The sequence below is a fragment of the Globicephala melas genome, chromosome 2 (assembly GCF_963455315.2).
Source record: "Globicephala melas chromosome 2, mGloMel1.2, whole genome shotgun sequence".
NCBI lineage: Eukaryota > Metazoa > Chordata > Mammalia > Artiodactyla > Delphinidae > Globicephala > Globicephala melas.
Window position 1 is genome coordinate 54029737 of NC_083315.2, and position 15424 is coordinate 54045160.

At 37.3% G+C, this 15424-nt stretch overlaps 1 long non-coding RNA gene and 3 pseudogenes across 26 annotated transcripts in view; all 4 read right to left on the minus strand.

Annotated features, from left to right (window-relative positions):
* Positions 1-15424, minus strand: part of LOC115849793 (uncharacterized) — a 48381-nt gene that overhangs the window by 14253 nt on the left and 18704 nt on the right. For 23 of the 26 annotated variants that reach the window (XR_009562909.1, XR_009562898.1, XR_009562895.1 and 20 more), the window contains 2 exons: positions 1410-1521; positions 962-1095 (listed from right to left, as the gene is read on the minus strand). This is a non-coding gene — a long non-coding RNA (uncharacterized lncRNA). Of the gene's footprint in view, positions 1-961; positions 1096-1409; positions 1522-2926; positions 3046-15424 lie in introns of all 26 variants that reach the window. The other 3 variants (XR_009562905.1, XR_009562902.1, XR_009562903.1) reach the window with 2 other exon arrangements.
* LOC115849803 (small nucleolar RNA SNORD116) lies at positions 656-735 on the minus strand (annotated as a pseudogene).
* Positions 2405-2486, minus strand: LOC115849801 (small nucleolar RNA SNORD116; annotated as a pseudogene).
* Positions 3913-3994, minus strand: LOC115849802 (small nucleolar RNA SNORD116; annotated as a pseudogene).

The following is a 15424-nucleotide window of genomic DNA, read 5'->3' on the forward strand; positions in this document are numbered from 1 at the left end:
CCTTAAAACACATGTGAAACAGACTGAAGGAATATGAATATTAACCAATAAAATGCCAAGACCTGGAAACGCAATAATTTTACAATTAAAAATATTTAGTGCAGCATATACTTGACTCCATCACTCAAACGTGTAGAAAAGTTCTCTTTGGGTGAGAAGAAAAATAACTGTATGAATTTTTGTGACTGAGTTAACAATCAAATCAAAACATGCCCTAAGATATTCCTGTAAATACAAACTACTTTTAAATTTCCATATATTTGCTTTATCTAAAAAAATTGACAAGTAAAGACATAATATCTTTTGAACTGACTACGTAATTGACCTCAATAGACTACTGCTCACTCACAAGATTGTAGCATCTAAGGAAATCTTGTGAATGGCTCAAGGGTAGACAAAATCATATATCCTTGGTCTCACTACTAATGTGCTGATTCTCCAGAGTCTGATTACTATTAGTGAATGGATGTTGTCAGCCAAGCACTCTAAGAGTTTCCACGTCGTCCCTAAACCAGACATTTATAGATCTCTGTACAGCTCATTTCCCTTAATGTATGCAATCATGTGAGCTTTCAAACACTTCAGTCCTGGCTGGTACCTCTACTAGACCAATTGAGCTCCCTCCACATTTTTTGCCTAGCATGGTCCCTGGGAGGGACCTCAGCTGACAAATGATTTTGTCACTCAGTTTGTTCATATTCCAATGAGAAACATATGTGAAGTTATCATTAATCCAGGCACATTAGTAAAAGGGACTTTGATCCTGAGATATGTGGCAGTCACTGAGCACTCAGGGATCTGACACCCTCAGACACATTGACCCACAGTATTCAATAATGCAGACCAGTCATCACAGTCGATAACAGTCCCATGACTGACTAGCACAGCCAGAGTCTCACTGTCGTATGAGTGTTACAATGTCCTAAGAGGAATGTCAGTATTTTCAGGATGAAATGCTTACTGATGTTACAATTCCCACTGGCATTTGAGGATGAGATGGTAAAATGATTTTCAATACTTTCCTTCATGTCACCTCTCAAGAAGAGGGATAAACTCTTTCATATTAAACTCAACCAGTGGTCCATATCTGTGGAACTAGAGTAAAAATATGGAAAAATGAGATGTATATATGTTTATTTGTCAAACATGCAAAAGACAAGCAGATTTATTATGTACCTTCATATTAAATATACACATATTACTTTACTAGAATGTTTCTGATGTTATTCAAAGGGAGAAAGCACAAAAACCTTGGAAATAAAGGAGACAAAATATTGGACCTCACCAGATAATTAATAACACATTATTTGGATTAACAGATACTTCACAAAACCAATTATCTACCTGATTACAAAAAATATAATAAAAATAAGCCATAGAAAGAAAATTTGTTTAAAATTTGTTATTACCTTTGGAGTTCATTATTTTGTTCCATCCCAGGAGAGGGAACAGGTGAAAGCAACAAAATCAGCACTTTTTTATGGTGGTGAGTATTCCATGCAATTCCAAAGTCACTTCCATCTTTCAAAGCACAGAGGAAATAAAGGAAGTTGTGAAATAAAACCTTCCCAATTGAATGTCAATTGATAAAAAGTAATAAGGAATTAACCACAGATATTCACTTGACCATCTATATAATGAGAAAAAATTATGTTTGTTCCTTGGAAAAGGGTAGAATAGAAAATCAATTTTTCTAAGACATTCATCTCAAAGTTGACCCAAAATTCCCCCTATTACTTACTAAAATTACAACATCTCTTTAAACATATAAACCCATTGAAGGAATATGAATATTCGCTGATGATATCCACATAAAATTCAAAGAATTAGAAATTTAATCATTTCATGTTAAAAATGTTTAATGAAATATCTAAATTTAATCCATCATCAAATATCTAGGAAATTTCTCCCTGAGTGACAAGAAAAAGAAAAAAACATATTCTACTCTTTGAATTGATAGGTTAGCAAGCAAATTAAAACATGATATAAGATAATCTCACTAATGCAATCAACTCTTCTATTTTCCCATATTTCTTTCACTTAAGAGATAAATGACAAGCAAAAACTAATAATTTCTTTCTAATTGGCTATCTAATAGACCAAAACACGCTGATCTTCACAAAAGATTGCAACATTTAAGGAAACTGTGAGAATGTCCTAGTGTAAGCACAACCATTTCATGTGCTGATTCTCCACTGTTTGTTTACTATGGGTGTAAAGATACTGCCTGTCAAGCACTCAGAGTTGTCATTCCACAATGGTTATTTATAATTTCTGTACAATTCATTTCCTCTAGCATACGCCAGCATCTTAGTTTTCTAATATCATAGTCCTTTTATGGGGGATACTACTAGCTGACCAAACTGAATCCTCTACATTTTTGCCTAAAGTGGTCTCTTATGCTGGATCTCAGTTCACATAAGTGATTTTGTCACTCATTTTGTTCAGATTCCAACGAGATCCATTTTTGAAGTCATCATCAATCCAGGCACATTTGTGAAAGAGACCTTGATCCTGAGATATGTGGCAGACACTGAGCTCTCAGGACTCCATCTCCCTGTGACACAGTGGCCCACACTTTTATACAAAACTGAGTTCTTGGTCCATGTCGATATGCTGGCATAGAGTAAAATTATGGAAAGATGAGAAGTATATGTGTCCACCTGTTAACCACGCAGAACACAAGATGTTTACTATGCACAAGTATACAAAAATACTATTTCTCTAGTAGGATCTTCTGATGTTATGCAAAATGGAGGAAGCATTAAAATCCTGGGAAAAAAGTACACAGAAACCTCAGATGACCCAGACTATTAAAAGCCTCACATGTTCAGATTAACAGACTCCAAAAGACCATCTGTAATCTTGCTCGCTAAAAACACATACTAACCCAGGAAAATACATTTATTAAAAGTTGCAATGTTACCTCTGGAGTGCATTGTTGTGATTATTTATGCAGAAGGGAGCTGGTATGAATGAGAAAATCAGCAGTTCCTTGAAGAAGTGGGAGGAATTCCATCCAACTTCAATATCACCTCTAATCTACTGAATATATTGGGAAATTAGGGAATTTGACAAACCAAACCATCATAATTGAAAGTTTACTAACTAATAACAGATTATAAGGAATAAACCATAGATATTCCCTTGACTATCTGTATAAGAAGAAAAATAATGCTCACTACTTGGATCAGGGTAACACTGAAAGTTGTAAGGCCTTGGTCTCAAAGTTTCCCCAAAGCCTTCACTCAGCAGCAGGCATTAATACTAGGATCTCCCCTTCAACACTAACACAATATGAATACTGGGCAATGAAATCTACCTAAAATATAAGTAATTGGAAATGTAATAATTTTTAATTAAATATGTTTAATACAGCATCTATTTGGATCCATAACATAAATGTCTAGAAAATTCCTCTTTGGGTGACAGGGAAAAAAACTCTTCTAATACTTGTGACTTGGTCAGCAAGGAAATTAAAATGTTCTGGAAGACATTTTGACAAATAGAAACTGCTCTTAAATTTCTATGTTTTTCTTTTACTTTAAGAGATAAATAAACACTCATATATTCTGCCTTGAATACCTAATTGACTTCACTCTGAAGACTAAGGCACCTAAGAAGAATGTGTGAATAGCTCATGAGTAGACATAACCATTTACCACCAGCCTCTCTACTCCTATGCTGGTTCTCCAGGATCTGGTTACTATGAATGCATGGAAACTGCCAGCCAAGCATTCAAAGAGTTGCTATGTCATCCCTAAGTCAGATATTTATAGACCTCTGTGAAATTCAATTCCTTTAATGTATGCAATCAGGATAGCATTCAATTACTATGGACCCTATAGGTACCACTAGCTGACCAAACTGAGCTCTACCCCAACATTTTTGCCTAGCATGGTCTCTTCTGCTGGACCTCAGTTCACATCAGTGATTTTGTCACTAATTTTGTTCAGATTCCAACAATATCCATTTTTGAAGTCATCATCGATCCAGGCACATTTGTGAAAGAGACCTTGATCCTTAGATATGTGGCAGACACTGAGCTCTCAGGACTCCGTCTCCCTGGGATGGAGTATTTTCAGGAAAAAGTACATTAGAATTCCCACTGGCCCTTGAGGATGGAAGGCAGAATTATTCCTAATATTTTCCTTCATGGCACATATCAAGGAGTAGGAAGAAACTCGTCCATATGAAACCTAGTTTTTGGTCCATATCTACTTGTGGGAAAGAATAAATGTGAAAAGGTGAAAGGTATACATGTCTATTTGTCAAAATTGCATAAGACAAGAAGATGTGCTATGTATCTTTATGGAAAATCTCCTAATTTATTACTCCTTTAGGATGTTTCTGGTTAAAGTAAAGCATAAAATCTTAAAAATAAAGGAGACTGAAGCCTCAGATGCCTCAACAGATTATTAAAGCTAGTAGAGTTGTTTGTATTAACTGATTATTCAACAACTCAATACAATTTTTGATTATTTAAAAAATAATAAAAATAATCCAGAAAAGTAAATTTACTAAAATTGGATGTTACCCTAGGAGTGCATTGTTTTGTTACTTCCCAGTTAAGAGAGCTGGCACAAGTGACAAAATCGGTACATCAGTGGTGTGGTGATGACATTCATGGAATTCTAATGTTATGGTCAATATAAAAAGTACACAGGAAATTAGGGAAATTGCAAAACAAAGTTTTCCTAATGGAATATTCAGCTGTAAGAAGCTATAAGTATTCATAATAGATATTCCTTGAATCATGAGATGACAAGAACAATTATGCTCACAACTTTGATCACAGTAGAACAGATATAATTTTTTCTAAGATATTTGTCTCAAAGTTTCCCCAAAACAGTCACTGCAAAATCATTTACTGTAACTAGGATGTCTCTTTAAACACATTAGAAACCCATTGAGAATATATGAAAGGGGCCAATGATATCCATGTAAAAATCTAAGAATTTGAAGTATAATCATTTCACATCAGAAAACTATTAGTAGTTGAAGCCAGCATTCAAAATATATGAAATTACTTGCTCAGTTTGTAAGAAAAATGAAAAACAAAGAAACAACTGTTCTACTTCTGGTGTCTGGGTTGGCAAGCAAATTAAAATATGTTGTGAAGATTCCACACATCTACTCTTCAATTTACATATAATTGTTCCATTTAATAGAAAAGGAAAAGTAGAAGTTCATAATACAATATCTTTGAATTTTGACAATCTAAGCACACTAAAGATATCAATAATCACTCAGAAGATTTTGGTAGCTCAGATAAATGTGTGAATGGTTCAAGTGTAGTTACAAAGATTTCTCATAGAACTCATTATTGAAGTGGTGATTACCCAGAGTTTATTTACTACAAGTTTGTACATGCTGGCAGCCAAGTACCCAAAGAGTTATTATATCATCCCCAAATTGTTTATTTAGCGACCTTTGTACAATTCAGTTCCTCTAGTGTATGCCAGCATCTTAGTTTTTCAATACCATAGTCCTTTCTGGGGGACACCACCTGCTGAGCAAATTGAATATCCCTCCACACTTTTGTCCGTGGACTGGACCTCAGCTCACATAAGCGATTTTGTCACTCATTTTGTTCAGATTCCACTAAGGTCCATTTTTGAAGTCACCATTTATCCAGGCACACTTATAAAAGGGAAATTTAGAATGAAACATGTGGCAGACACTGAGCTCTCAGGAATCCATCTCCCTGGGACACACTGGCCCACACTATTCAACCGTGGAGGCCAGCATCACTGATGACCCCAGAGTCCCATTGTCACTGGAGGGTTACACTCCCTGAGAGGAATGTCAGTATCTTCAGGACAAAGTGCTTACCAGCATGAAAATTCTCACTGGCCCTTAAGGATGAGAGGCAAAATTGTTACTGAAATACTCCTTCATGTCAGATCTCAAGAAGAGGGAATAAACTCATTCATATGAAACCCAGCTCTTGGTCCATCTTGAATTGTAGTAATAGAATGTAAAGATGTAATATGTAAAGATGAGAAGCGATAATGTACATTTATCAACCAAGCAAAAGATGGAATAGAAGGACGAGGGGAAGATGGTGGAAGAGTAAGTCGTGGAGATCACCTTCCTCCCAACAGATACACCAGAAATACATCTACATGTGGAACAACTCCTACAGAACACCTACTGAACGCTGGCAGAAGACCTCAGACCTCCCAAAAGGCAAGAAATTCCCCACGTACCTGGGTAGGGCAAAAGAAAAAAAAAAAAAAAACAGAGGCAAAAGGATAGGGACAGGACCTGCACCAGTGGGAGGGAGCTGTGAAGGAGAAAAGGTTTTCCACACACTAGAAGCCCCTTCGCGGGCAGAGACTGGGGGTGGCGGAGGGGGAGAGCTTCGAAACCGCGGAGGAGAGCACAGCAACAGGGGCGCGGACGGCAAAGCAGAGAGAGTTCCGCACAGAGGATCGGTGCCAAAAGGCACTCACCAGCCCGAGAGGCTTGTCTGCTCACCGGCCAGGGTGGGCGGGGCTGGGAGCTGAGGCTTGGGCTTCGGTCGGAGCGCAGGGAGAGGACTGGGGTTAGCAGCGTGAACACAGCCTCCAGGGGGTTAGTGCACCACGGGTAGCCGGGAGGGAGTCCGGGGAAAAGGCTGCCTCGAAGAGGCAAGAGACTTTTTCTTCCCTCTTTGTTTCCTGGTGCGCGAGGAGAGGGGATTAAGAGCGCTGCTTAAAAGAGCTCCAGAGATGGGCACGAGCCGCAGCTAAAAGCGCAGACCGCAGAGACGGGCATGAGACGCTAAGGCTGCTGCCGCCGCCACCAAGAAGCCTGTGTGCGAGAACAGGTCACTATCCACACCCCGCTTCCAGGGAGCCTGTGCAGCCCGCCACTGCCAGGGTCCTGGGATCCAGGGACAACTTCCCGAGGAGAATGCACGGCGCGCCTCAGGCTGGTGCAACAGTCATGATGGCCTCTGCTGCTGCAGGCTTGCCCCGCACTCCGTGCCCCTCCCTCCCCGCAGCCTGAGTGAGCCAGAGTCCCCGAAGCAGTTGCTCCTTTAACCCCATCCTCTCTGAGCGAAGAACAGACGCCCTCCGGTGACCTACATGCAGTGGCGGAGCCAAATCCAAAACTGAGCCCCGGGAGCTGTGAGAAGAAAGAAGAGAAAGGGAAATCTCTCTCAGCAGCCTCAGAAGCAGCAGATTAAAGCTCCACAATCAACTTGATGTACCCTGCATCTGTGGAATACAAGAATAGACAACGAATCATCCCAAATTGAGGAGGTGGACTTTGAGGGAAAGATTTATGATTTATTCCCCTTTTCCTCTGTTTGTGAGTGTCTATGTGTATGATTCTGTGTGAGATTTTGTCTGTATAGCTTTGATTCAACCATTTGTTCTAGGGTTCTATCCATCAGTTTTTTTTTTCTTTAAAATTTTTTTTCTTAATATTTATGTTTTATTTTAATAACTTTATGTTTATTTTATCTTCTTCCTTCCTTCTTTCTCTTTTTTCTTCCTACCTTCCTTTCTCTCTCTCTCTCTCTTTCTTTCTTTCTTTCTATTTTTTCTCCATTTTCTTCTGAGTCGTGTGGATGAAAGGCTCTTGGTGCTGCAGCCAGGAGTCAGTGCTGTGCCTCCGAGGTGGGAGAGCCAAATTCAGGATACTGGTACACAAGAGACTTCCAAGCTCCACATAATATCAAATGGCAAAAATCTCCCAGAGATCTCCATCTCAACGCCAGCACCCAGCTTCACTCAACAACCAGCAAGCTACAGTGCTGGACACCCTATGCCAAACAACTAGCAAGACAGGAACACAACTCCACCCATTAGCAGAGAGGCTGCCTAAAATCATAACAAGTCCACAGACACCCCAAAACACACCACCAGACGTGGACCTGCCCACCAGAAAGACAAGATCCAGCCTAATCCACAAGAACACAGGCACTAGTCCCCTCCACCAGGAAGCCTACACAACCCACTGAATGAACTTTAGCAACTGGGGACAGACACCAAAAACAACGGGAACTAGGAAACTGCAGCCTGCAAAAAGGAGACCCCAAACACAGTAAGATAAGCAAAATGAGAAGACAGAAAAACACACAGCAGATGAAGGAGCAAGGTAAAAACCCACCAGACCTAACAAATGAAGAGGAAATAGGCAGTCTACCTGAAAAAGAATTCAGAATAATAATAGTAAAGATGATCTAAAATCTTGGAAATAGAATAGAAAAAATACAAGAAACATTTAAGAAGGACCTAGAAGAACTAAAGATGAAACAAGGAACGATGAACAACACAATAAATGAATTGAAAAATACTCTAGATGGGATCAATAGACTCTAGATGGGATCAACTGAGGCAGAAGAATGGATAAGTGACCTGGAAGATAAAATAGTGGAAATAACTACTGCAGAGCAGAATAAAGAAAAAAGAATGAAAAGAACTGAGGAGAGTCTCAGAGACCTCTGAGACAACATTAAATGCACCAACATTTGAATTAGAGGGGTTCCAGAAGAAGAAGAGGAAAAGAAAGAGACTGAGAAAATATTTGAAGAGATTATAGTTGAAAACTTCCCTAATATGGGAAAGGAAATAGTTAATCAAGTTCAGGAAGCACAGAGAGTCCCATACAGGATATATCCAAGGAGAAATATGCCAAGACACATATTAATCAAACTGTCAAAAATTAAACACAAAGAAAACAAATTAAAAGCAGCAAGGGACAAACAACAAATAACACACAAAGGAATCCCCATAAGGTTAACAGCTGATCTTTCAGCAGAAACTCTGCAAGCCAGAAGGGAGTGGCAGAATATATTTAAAGTGATGAAGGAGAAAAACCTGAAACCAAGATTACTCTACCCAGCAAGGATCTCATTCAGATTTGATGGAGAAATTAAAACCTTTACAGACAAGCAAAAGCTGAGAAAGTTCAGCACCACCAAACCAGCTTTACAACAAATGCTAAAGGAACTTCTCTAGGCAAGAAACACAAGAGAAGGAAAAGACCTACAATAATGAACCCAAAACAAATAAGAAAATGGGAATAGGAACATACATATCGATAATTACCTTAAATGTAAATGGGCTAAATGCTCCCACCAAAAGACACAGATTGGCTGAATGGAAACAAAAACAAAACCCATATATATGCTGTCTACAAGAGACCCACTTCAGACCTAGAGACACATACAGACTGAAAGTAAGGGCATGGAAAAAGATATTCCATGCAAATGGAAACCAAAAGAAAGCTGGAGTAGCAATTCTCATATCAGACAAAATAGACTTTAAAATAAAGACTATCAGAAGAGACAAAGAAGGACACTACATAACGATCAAGGGATCAATCAAAAAAGAAGATATAACAATTGTAAATATTTATGCACCCAACATAGGAGCACCTCAATACATAAGGCAAAAACTAACAGCCATGAAAGGGGAAATCGATAGTAACACATTCATAGTAGGGGACTTTAACACTTCACTTTCACCAATGGACAGATCATCCAAAATGAAAATAAATAGGGAAACACAAGCTTTAAATGATACATTAAACAAGATGGACTTAATTTATATTTATAGGACATTCCATCCAAGAACAACAAAATACACATTTTTCTCAAGTGCTCATGGAACATTCTCCAGGATAGATCATATCCTGGGTCACAAATCAAGCCTTGGTAAATTTAAGAAAATTGAAATTGTATCAAGTATCTTTTCTGACCAAAACGCTATGAGACTAGATATCAATTACAGGAAAAGATATGTAAAAAATAAAAACACATGGAGGCTAAACAATACACTACTTAATAACGAAGTGATCACTGAAGAAATCAAAGAGGAAATTAAAAAATACTTAGAAACAAATGACAATGGAGAAACAACGACCCAAAACCTATGGGATGCAGCAAAAGCAGTTCTAAGAGGGAAGTTTATAGCAATACAAGCCCACCTTAAGAAGCAGGAAACATCTCGAATAAACAACCTAACCTTGCACCTCCAGCAATTAGAGAAAGAAGAACAAAAAAACCCCAAAGTTAGCAGAAGGAAAGAAATCATAAAAATCAGATCAGAAATAAATGAAAAAGAAATGAAGGAGACAATAGCAAAGATCAATAAAACTAAAAGCTGGTTCTTTGAGAAGATAAACAAAATAGAGAAACCATTAGCCAGACTCATCAAGATAAAAAGGGAGAAGACTCAGATCAATAGAACTAGAAATGAAAAAGGAGAAGTAACAACTGACACTGCAGAAATAAAAGAGATCATGAGAGATTAGTACAAGCAACTCTATGCCAATAAAATGGACAACCTGGAAGAAATGGACAAATTCTTAGAAATGCACAACCTGCCAAGACTGAATCAGGAAGAAATAGAAAATATGAACAGACCAATCACAAGCACTGAAATTGAAACTGTGATTAAAAATCTTCCAACAAAGAAAAGCCCAGGACCAGATGGCTTCACAGGCAAATTCTGTCAAACATTTAGAGAAGAGTTAACACCTATCCTTCTCAAACTCTTCCAAAATATAGCAGAGGGGGGAACACTCCCAAACTCATTCTACGAGGCCACCATCACCTTGATACCAACACCAGACAAGGATGTCACAAAGAAAGAAAACTACAGGCCAATATCACTGATGAACATAGATGCAAAAGTCCTCAACAAAATACTAGCAAACAGAATCCAACAGCACATTAAAAGGATCATACACCATGATCAAGTGGGGTTTATTCCAGGAATGCAAGGATTATTCAATATATGCAAATCCATCAATGTGATAAACCATATTAACAAATTGAAGGAGAAAAACCATATGATCATATCAATAGATGCAGAGAAATCTTTTGACAAAATTCAACACCCATTTATGATAAAAAACCCTGCAGGGGTTTTCCTACAGGGAACTTTCCTCAACATAATAAAGGCCATATATGACAAGCCCACAGCCAACATCATCCTCAATGGTGAAAATCTGAAAGCATTTCCACTAAGATCAGGAACAAGACAAGGTTGCCCACTCTCACCACTCTTATTCAACATAGTTTTGGAAGATTTGGCCACAGCAATCAGAGAAGAAAAGGAAATAAAAGGAATCCAAATCGGAAAAGAAGAAGTAAAGCTGTCACTGTTTGCAGATCACATGATACTATACATAGAGAATCCTAAAGATGCTACCAGAAAACTACCAGAGCTAATCAATGAATTTGGTAAAGTATCAGGATACAAAATTAATGCACAGAAATCTCTGGCATTCCTATACACTAATGATGAAAAACCTGAAAGTGAAATCAAGAAAATACTCCCATTTATCATTGCAACAAAAAGAATAAAATATCTAGGAATAAACCTACCAAAGGAGACAAAAGACCTGTATGCAGAAAATTTTAAGACACTGATGAAAGAAATTAAAGATGATACAAATAGATGGAGAGATATACCATGTTCTTGAATTGGAAGAATCAACACTGTGAAAATAACTCTACTACCCAAAGCAATCTATAGATTCAATACAATCCCTATCAAACTACCACTGGCATTTTTCACAGAACTAGAACAAAAAATTTCACAATTTGTATGGAAACACAAAAGACCCCAAATAGCCAAAGCAATCTTGAGAACGAAATACGGAGCTGGAGGAATCAGGCTCCCTGACTTCAGACTATACTACAAAGCTATAGTAATCAAGACAGTATGGCACTGACACAAAAACAGAAAGATCAATGGAACAGGATAGAAAGCCCAGAGATAAACCCATGCACATATGGACACCTTACCTTTGATAAAGGTGGCAGGAATGTACAGTGGAGAAAGGACAGCCTCTTCAATAAGTGGTGCTGGGAAAACTGGACAGGTACATGTAAAAGTATGACATCTGATCATTCCCTAACACCATACACAAAAATAAGCTCAAAATGGATTAAAGACCTAAATGTAAGGCCAGAAACTATCAAACTCTTAGAGGAAAACATAGGCAGAACACTCTATGACATCAATCACAGCAAGATCCTTTTTGACCCACCTCCTAGAGAAATGGAAATAAAAACAAAAACAAATGAATGGGACCTAACGAAACTTCAAAGCTTTTGCACAGCAAAGGAAACCATAAACAAGACCAAAAGACAACCCTCAGAATGAGAGAATATATTTGCAAATGAAGCAACTGACAAAGGATTTATTTCCAAAATTCACAAGCAACTCATGCAGCTCAATAACAAAAAAACAAACAACCCAATCCCAAAATGGGCAGAAGACCTAAATAGACATTTCTCCAAAGAAGATATACAGACTGCCAACAAACACATGAAAAAATGCTCAACATCATTAATCATTAGAGAAATGCAAATCAAAACTACAATGAGATATCATCTCACACCAGTCAGAATGGCCATCATCAAAAAATCTAGAAACAATAAATGCTGGAGAGAATGTGGAGAAAAGGGATCACTCTTGCACTGCTGGTGGGAATGTGAATTGGTTCAGCCACTATGGAGAACAGTATGGAGGTTCCTTAAAAAACTACAAATAGAACTACCATATGACCCAGCAATCCCACTACTGGGCATATACCCTGAGAAAACCATAATTCAAAAAGAGTCATGTACCAAAATACTCATTGCAGCTCTATTTACAATAGTCAGGAGATGGAAACAACCTAAGTGTCCATCATCGGATGAATGGATAAAGAACATGTGGCACATATATACAATGGAATATTACTCATTTATAGAAAGAAATGAAATTGAGCTATTTGTAATGAGCTGGATGGACCTAGAGTCTGTCATACATAGTGAAGTAAGTCAGAAAGAGAAAGACAAATACCGTATACTAACACATATATACGGAATTTAAGAAAAAAAAACTGTCATGAAAAAACTAGGGGTAAGACAGGAAGAAAGACAGAGACCTGCTAGAGAATGGACTTGAGGATATGGGGAGGGGAAAGAGTAAGCTGTGAGAAAGTGATAGAGAAAGGCATGGACATACATACACTACCAAATATAAGGTAGATAGCTAGTGGGAAGCAGCCACGTAGTACAGGGAGGTCAGCTCGGTGCTTTGTGACCACCTAGAGGGGTGGGAAAGGGAGGGTGGGAGGGAGGAAGACGCTAGAGGGAAGAGATATGGGAACATATGCATATGTATAACTGATTCACTTTGTTATAAAGCAGAAACTAACACACCATTGTAAAGCAATTATACTCCAATAAAGATAAAAAAAAAAGACACAATCAACCGAGTGAAAAGGGAGAAAATAATTGCAAATTATGTATCTGATAAGGACTAATATCCAAAATATATTAGTTATTTAACTCATATAACTCAACAACAACAAAAAAAGCAACCTGATTTAAAATGGTCAAAGGACTTGAATAGACATTCTCCAAAGAAGATATACCAATGACCAATATGTGCATGAAAAGATGTTCAACATCATTAATCATTAGAGAAATGCAAATCAAAACCACAATGAAATACCATCTCATGTCAACTAGGAGGGTTACTATCAAAAAAAGCAGAAAACAATGTGTTGATAAAGACGTAGAGGAACTGGAACCCTTGCGCACTATTGGTGGAAATGTAAAATGGTGCAGCCACTATGGAAAATAGTATGGTGTTTCTTCAGAAAATTAAAAAGAGAACTACCCTACCATCACTATGTATCATCTTGGTACATACCCAAAAGAATTCAAAGAAGGGTCTCAAAGAGATATTTGTACATTCATGTTCATAGCATTATGCACAAAAGCCAAAGACGGAAGCAACCCAAATATCTATTGACAGACCAATGGGTAAACAAAGTATGGTATATTCTAGAATATTATTCAGCCTTAAACAGAAAGGAAATTCTGACACATGCTACAACATGAATGAACCTTGAAGAACTCATGCTAAGTGAAATAAGTCAGAAACAAAAGGGTATTGTATCATTTCACTTATATGAGGTACCTAGAGTAGCCAAATTGATAGAGACAGGAAGTAGAATGGCAGTTACCAGGGGCTGCAGGGACGGGAGAATGGGAGCTTTTGTTTAATGGGTACAGAGTTTCAGTCTTGCAAGATGAAAAAAGTTCTGGAGGTGGATGGTGGTGAGGTTTGCACAATAATGTGAATATACTTAATGCCACTGAACTTTAACCTTAGAAATGATTAAGATGGTAAATTTTATATGTATTTGACCACAACTTAAAAGTAAAATTTTAAAAAGATATTTTAAATATAAAAAAAAAGATGGAATGGTTTGCTGTGTACCTGCATTTAACTGTATTAATTTATTTCTTTACTTAGATATTTAAAAATAATATTCCAAACAAAGAAAGAGCAAAAGTTATAGAAATAAAGGAGACAGAAAACATGAATAATTCACCATATTATTAATGTCTCACAGTATTTGAATTAACAGTCTTTAAAAAAACATGTGAATTCCTGACTTCTTAAAAACAATAATAAAAATAATCCTGCAAAAAACTTATTGAAAATTGGGTTGTTATCTCTGGAATACATTGTTTTTGCCATTCCCAGGTGAGAAGGCTGTTACAAAAACAGCAGTTCCTTGGTGTAGTGGTGAGAATTCCAAGCAATAAAATGTACCTTCCATTCAACATTGCTTCCAATCTACAAAGCACAAGCAAAAATTATGGAGGTTGAGAAAGAAAATCTTAGTACAATGTTAAATGGTAAAAGCTTACATAACATTCACCATAGTTAGTCACTATACAACTGATATCACCAGAAGAGTTACACTCACTATTTGGAACATGGTAATATACAGATTAATTTTTTTAATAAGACATTAATTTCAGAGTTCCCCAGAGCACATGCCTCAGAACCATGCATTACAAGCAGGATCTCTCTTATACACATTTGAAACACACTGAGGGCAGAAGTCATGAAATCCATATAAAAATGCAAGAATTTTAAACATGATTTCACATCTAAAAATGTTTATTATTATATATTATAATATATATTATTATTATAATTGAAGCCAGCAATCAAATGTATATGAAAGTTGTTCTTCACATGATAGGAGGAAAAAGAGAGACACAACTAAACAACAGTTGAAAACTTAAGACTGGGTTGGCAAGCAGATTAAAATGTATTGTGAAGACATTCCAAAATATAGTACCTATGCTTCAATTTCCATGTAACTGTTTCACTTAATGTAGAAATGAAGAATAAAAACCCATGAAACCTGTGATCTCTTTGAGTTTTGACCATCTAACTGCCCTAAAGAGACTGTTACTCAGAAGATTCCAGCAGCTCAGACAAACATGTATAAGCATAAACATACCCACATTTTCCGCACTCATGTGCTGGTTCTCTAGAGTCTGTTTACTAAGTATGTAAATAATGCTGCCAGGTGAACACTCAGAGAGTTTCACTATTATCCCAACACTGTAGAAGTACAGACCTCTGCCTAATTCAGTTTATCGAACACATGC